This window comes from Ornithodoros turicata, chromosome 4 (assembly GCF_037126465.1).
Source record: "Ornithodoros turicata isolate Travis chromosome 4, ASM3712646v1, whole genome shotgun sequence".
In the NCBI taxonomy this organism is placed as follows: domain Eukaryota; kingdom Metazoa; phylum Arthropoda; class Arachnida; order Ixodida; family Argasidae; genus Ornithodoros; species Ornithodoros turicata.
In genome coordinates this window covers 35,976,180-35,983,030 of record NC_088204.1, presented here as the reverse complement: position 1 = coordinate 35,983,030, position 6,851 = coordinate 35,976,180, and positions in this window count along the sequence as shown.

Genomic DNA, 6,851 nt, shown 5'->3' with positions numbered 1-6,851 from the left:
CCCCGCGCACGAAGCGCTCAACCAGGGATCACTTTTTTTAAATATCAATTATGCACTTAATCGTGTGAAACAGGCCCCCAGATGTGCCTTCGCAGCCCCCGCACACCCCTAGCACCGGCCCTGCCTACACGCCTGGATTAGCTGTCGTGTTTCGGCGTACTTCAGTTACAGTGCCTCCACGAAGCCGAAGAAAGTCTCTCCCTGAATGGACAAAAGTAGAAGAAAACGGGAAAAAGTTAAATCGGAAAAGTTATAAATTAAAAAAAAGTTAAGAGAAAAGTAGCAAAGTTAAAAAAGTTAATAGCTAATTTTGCGCGTTCCTGGGCTTTTTCAAACAGCCAACACTACAAGAAAATAAACCGGGAGTTTTCCGTGTGACGTTGAATTCAGATTGTCTTTCACGTCACATCTGAAGAAAAAAATCCGGATAAAATTCTGTGGATAAAATCCCAAAAAATCCACCGGATAAAATCCATGTGGATTAAATCCAAGCAACCCTGAGAGCCCTGGACCGGTAATTCAGAAGATGTGGGTTCGAGTCCTACAGCTGGCTAACCTTTTGAATGACTTTCATCGTTAATTTCCTAGGCAATTTGAGGCTTTGTATGTATATGTCCTTTCTATGTTGTTCCAGCCTCAGAACATCAGTTCTCTCATGCTGAATAGATTATCTATAAATCCAAACAACGATGCACAGAGAAGACATAATTTAGTGTCGTTTTTCTTTTTATCGTTGCTTCAAGCTCTTTACATGCCCTGTTTCGGGGCTTTTGACGCTGGTCTTCTATTCTTCCTGATAGGGGTCTCAATGGACCAGTTTTCATCAGGGTTTATGCGCGTGCGCCGTGACCTTTGGGCGCCGGAGAGAGTTATCTCCGCATTCAATAGATGGCGCTGGATGTGGATTCCCGCCAGAGACGTGTTTCCCGTCTTCCCGCATGTTAGCCTCCCTACCGATTCTCGTATCTCCTCGTGATCGGTGGCCGCGCGCCAAAAGCGAAAGTAGTCAAAGGGACGCTCGGTACGTTGTTCTAAGGCGGTATGCCACACAGATGCTCACTAATATGTTGTGGAGCTGTACAAAGTCCGTTAAAAAATGTGGGCTTTCATCGTATCCCTGGACCGGAAAAACGAAGGCAAAGGCGAGATTGGGTCAACGTGGTGCGTATCTCCAACGGCGATGAAACGTGGGAACCATGCCGGAACACCAGAATTTGTGGACGCCACTTTGTTAAAGGTATGAACTCCCATCCAGTACAGTCATGCGGACTCCTTAAAAGATCAGTAAGACAGTGTTTTGCTTCTCGAACTACACGATTTCAGGCAAACCCTCAAGGCGGCCTTATGAGATCGATTTCACACCCACTAAGAATCTCAGCGAGGGCGAAACATCGCAGGAGACACATCGGGTTGCTTTGCAAGACTGTAGTAACACCAGAGACGCAGGTATGAAGCAAACCTTTGCGTGTTTTATGTTTGTAAACATCGATGCAAATGCCTTGCAGGCGTCTTCATGGACACCACTAACGACAACCACTCGGACAGCTTCTCTCGAACCGCGAAAGATCAAGCTTCGGTGGAAGATGCTCTCCTGCTACTTGGGATGTCTGCAAACCCACAGGTGGATTCACTCAACTACAAACACATAAATACTACTCCATCTCACAACAATGAGGAAATGACAAACATTGACAATGATAGCGAAGTGGAACCACAAGGACATAAGCAGTGCCAAAATGAACTGGAAAAGCAATTAGGCGACCAGAACACGCTTATCATTTCTTTAAAAACTCGAATAAATTACCTCGAAAAAAAAAAAACTGTACTAGAACTAAGGAACTGTATTTTGTCTATTGAGACCATCAAAGAGAGTCCAAAAGAGTGTATGCACTACACAGGTTTTCCAACATATGCAGTATTTAAACATATTCTTAAATACCTTAATGTAGAACAGGCAAAACTGAAATACTGGTGGTCAGCTTGCCATGGCAGCCCATCTTCCGGAAAAAACCATAAAGAACATGCAACTGAAGAGGAATTCCTCATGGTGCTAATCAGGTTAAGACGAAGAACAAATGTGAAAGAGATTGCCAAAAACTTTGGAATATCTGAAGGGCATTTCAGCAAAATATTTACAACTTGGATAAATTTCTTGCAAAACAGATTGAAAGAAAACAATAATTTTCCAACCCTACAGCAAATTCAAGCCCACCTACCAAAATGTTTTCGGAAGTTCGCAAACACTCGCATTGTTGTAGATGCTGCTGAAGTGAAGGTCCAAGTTCCTTCAAGTATATATGGCCAAAGGCAAACTTTCTTCCATTACAAACACTACAATACATTTAAAGCTGTTATAGGTGCAACACCAGATGGCTACATCTCTTTCATCTCTGACCTTTGGGGGGGGATCAGAGTCAGACAGGCACATTATTCAACACAGTGGACTTTTGAATCTCCTCAACAGCGGCGAGGCAATCATGATGGACAAAGGGTTCAATTTTGCCACCTGGAGTCATTGCTTACCAGCCCCCATTTAAACGTGAAAAACAAATGTCTAAGCAACATGTGCAACAAACCCGAAATATTGCATCTGCCAGGGTTCACATAGAAAGAGTTATTCGAAGGGTCAAGGCATATCACATTTTAGCGAAGCCTTTGCCACTTAACATGGCTGATCTTGCAGAATCTGTTTTTCATGTCTGTTGTTACTTGACCAACTTCCAGAAACCTTTAATTTCTACGTGATATCACAAACTGATTTTGTGTATTCTGTATGTCTCAGAATTATTTTTTGAAGTATCTTGGTAACAAGAATGTAATTATTTACTGAGGAATTAACTGGTAACTGTAATTAATAACTTTTCTCGGAGAGCAACATTAATTTTGAACGTCAGCCAGTAATGAGTAATTTCTGAAATTAGAGATACAAACAGGAAACTTCAAACTAACTGTAGCTAGTTACAGTTACTTAAGTACTCTCTGTGCAAGAGTTATTAACTAGTTACTGGTTAATAGCCCAGTAAATGATTACGTATAACTAAGCTGCTTCACAGGACTGCTGTGGAAATGTTTTCTGCTGAAAGAGTTGTTGCAGGACGCAATATATGTCATCCTTAGCTACGTTTGTCAAGGTGTGGTTTCATGCAACAATTTGTCGACATGCACTTAGTATTTTGGAATGTCACGTGCATTTCATGTATTTGGTAATGCTACCTTTTTGTAATTAAGTTTGTATGTTCAGTCGTACAGCCACGGAAGGAGGCTGACACATGGGCCGACCCACGCAAATCGTGGAAACCTTAGGAAATGTAATATGTATGTATATGGGGGGGTCCAGTGTGACGATTGCGAATGTTCTTGCAGTTCTTGGCATCTACATAAGCAACATTCTTGAATACATAATATAAAACCCCGAGACTAGGGAGCACAAAAGGACAGACACAACACAAAGTCTCAATTTCAAGTTTGAGACTTTGTGTTGTGTCTGTCCCTTCGTGTTCCCTAGTCTCGGGGTTTTACATTATGTATCAACTTCACCAGCTCGCTTGCTTCTTAGCCACCTTTCCATTCTTGAATAGTTTTGAAATTATGAGATTTTCAAAATACTTCCAGTCTTGTGACACAGCCTGACCGGTCATGATGTCTCATATGTTGTCATTTTAACGTTCAGGTGTTCTAGATTTTCATCATGGTATGCACTGGTATGGTATGGCTATACCACTGTGTATATTCATATATCGCATTGCATTGTCCACAGCTGTTTCAGTGCCTAAACATGTGTAGTGCAATACAAAAAACAGTGTCACGTTTCCTAACGTAGAGAATAATTAACACTGAGGGTTGTGAAAGTTGGCTTGATAAGAACATTGTGAAAAGAGCCTAAGTGCTATATGTACTGTTTTTTTACGATGTATTTGCAAATTGTGCTCATGCTCTCGAACTGCAACTTGTCTATATCACTCAAAAATGTGTGAACTGACTGTGAAGTGTCTCTTGTCACACAATTTTTCACACCTCTTCCTGGCTATGAAAGGAATGTAGTACTCATTGTGCATTGTATTTTACTGTTTTTGCCTGTTTGATAATGTTCAATTTTTCTAATGTAAGTTTTTATGTTCCTATATTGCATTGTATAATTCCCATATGTTTATGAGCCTAAAAATGTGTAGTGCAATACAAAGACCAGTATTATGTTTACTTGACGTAGAGAATAATTAACACGAGCATTGTGCGAGTTGGTCTGATAAGAACAATGTGAATAGAGCCCACAAGTGTTATGTTTACTGTTTTTATATCAACATTTTATTTTAAGGTGTATTTGCAAATTGTACTCATTCTCCAACTGCAATCTGTCTGTATCACTAAAAGATGTGTGAACCGACTGTGCAATGTCTGTTATCAATTCACCTAACACACTTCTTCACACGTTGCTTTCTGCCCATGAAAGGAATGTAGCACTCATCATCATAGAGTTTCTCATTCTTCTGCAGACGACCCGTGCAGATTTCAGGGACCACTGCGAACTTGTAGAAATGGATCAACCCCGGACGCAGGTGTTGCTCCCAAAATTCCTGATCCCATTCTACACGTTCCACATTAATATACCTTGCGAAACAAGAGCTGGTCCCATTTGTCCATAGCACAAAGTCACACCAGGTGTGGCCAGTAACTGCCATCTGTCCCTGCACTTGATAATAATATTCATGGTTGCGTTTTAAAACAACATAACCATTCTTAAGTTCACAACAGAAGCCTTTCAGTGAACATGCTTCCTGTGGTGTCATGCCTACAGCGGTAAGGGGACACTTCACTTCCAACAGGCCCTCTTCACTGTCCACTCTGACGATGCGGTCTGGTGATGCTCCAACAAATGGGAGCTCTGGAGATATATGAAGGCCTGAGGAGTGCACAAGAGGGGAAAACATGAGATGAAAACCAAGCTAGTTCAATAACAATTACGCACTGTGTGTTATTTGGCCTATATCTATCCAGTAGTTTTAAACTAATACAAGCGTCACCTCCTGCAATACTTACCAGTGTTCAGCACCACAACGTCTTTTTCGTAGAGCTTCATCACAGACACATAGGCCTCTACAGCTGTTGCCTCGTGTATTCGTCCGTGTGTGATCCCTGCTGATCTGGCCCCTCTAGATGGATATAGGACCTCCTTCACCAGTCGCTCTGGCTTGACACAGTGCACAAAGCGCTTAAACTTTGAGGCTGTGAGTCGGCCAACCCTTTCTTTAAACCACACTTTGTTGTTGGCTTGACCAACTGTGGACTCTAAAATCACAATTCTTGCTTCATCACTCATAGGCCGAGCAAGATCTAAGAATTTTTCTTCTATCTGCTTCTTTCCTTCAGCAGAAGAAAAACTTATAGCTTCTGGTGCTGGCTCTGGCTGACTTGTGTTTTTTGGCATTTCTGCAGTGTCTCCGTTGTAACGGAGCCACAGCAGATCACAATTCTCCTCGAGGAGCGACTCGTACAGCTCCCTTTTCTCTTCGTGACTTGCCACCACGTCAGATGGCTTGTAACGCTCTTGATTTGTGCTGGAATTTCACCTCATTTATTATGCACTTCTTGAAGGAGATGTCCTTGAAAAGCTGTGCTGGTGGTGGCCTTTTTGCGAGAATGGAGGTATGTGCCCAGTAAGTCAAAAAGCAAAGCGTGGACCTGGATAGGACAGAGAAAAATGATGTGCCTCAAAAGAAACGCTTGTGCGCAAACAAGAATAATATGCCGCTCTTGACGCCTATAATGTTGCGCGATTAGACTGCTTTTTATGCACAGGTCGTGTTCTAAGCTGGTCTCGACACGCTGCTCCATCACTTGCGCGTGCTTTTTCTTTTTTTCCAACAAAAATGCACTTACCCTGCGACACACGTGCAAGTTCCACCCATAACATTGCCGGCTTGACAGATGGTGACACAAACATCATAGTAGCCAGTCTTCATAGAAGGTAGGCACACAGCGCGGACGCTTATACTGTCAGAATCTTTCTTTGTCATGAAGTTTCGCACGTACTTCTCCTCCTTGAAAATGAAACCTTTGTTTGCTTGCCGAATGCACATGTCCCCCGATGTAACTCTCAGGTACATCCATACTTGCTCGTCCGTCAACCTCGGTGCGATTGATAAATCACCAGTCCAACCAGTGCCGACACTGCTTCCCGCAGGTATCGATAGCATGGCGCCGCTCACAACAAATTCACAAACCGAGAATGTTTGTATTTACAGGTATGTTCACTATGTACAAACAAAATAATACTGTACAAAGCAAAGAATGAGACACACGATAACACGAAAACTAAAGACAGAAGAAAATGTGACAGAATCGAACCATGCAAGTACAAAGTACGCCGACAGTAACAGGGTTAGAGATTCGCCGGCGACGCACCAAGACTGGTTATCCTCACATGGGTTTGTTGTGGCGCGCGCCGAGGGTAGTTCGTAGGAGAGCCGCTAGGATACGACACGAATGTGAAAGAGGTGCATTGTTTACCTGCATTCCCGTCAGGACAACATATTACCTCAGGCATGTTCCCGAACCCGATGCACTACACGCTCGCCCTTCCCAACAGGGCCGTGGATGTCCCGAGTATATGAAGCTCATGCATATATACCGCTCAAGGCATATTGCAGAGACAAAAGACAGTCTTTCGCTCAACCGCCACGTCCGCACAGGACACCTGTCTATGTATATGTACGCTATGGAATATGTTGGCACGTACAGGCAACAGAAGCTAATTCTGCCTGAGCCATTATATCACGCGGTTTCTCTATATGCAGGAGCATATCTTACCAGCACGCTAAGGGGCGCTCATTATTCGATTTCCAACATTACAACCA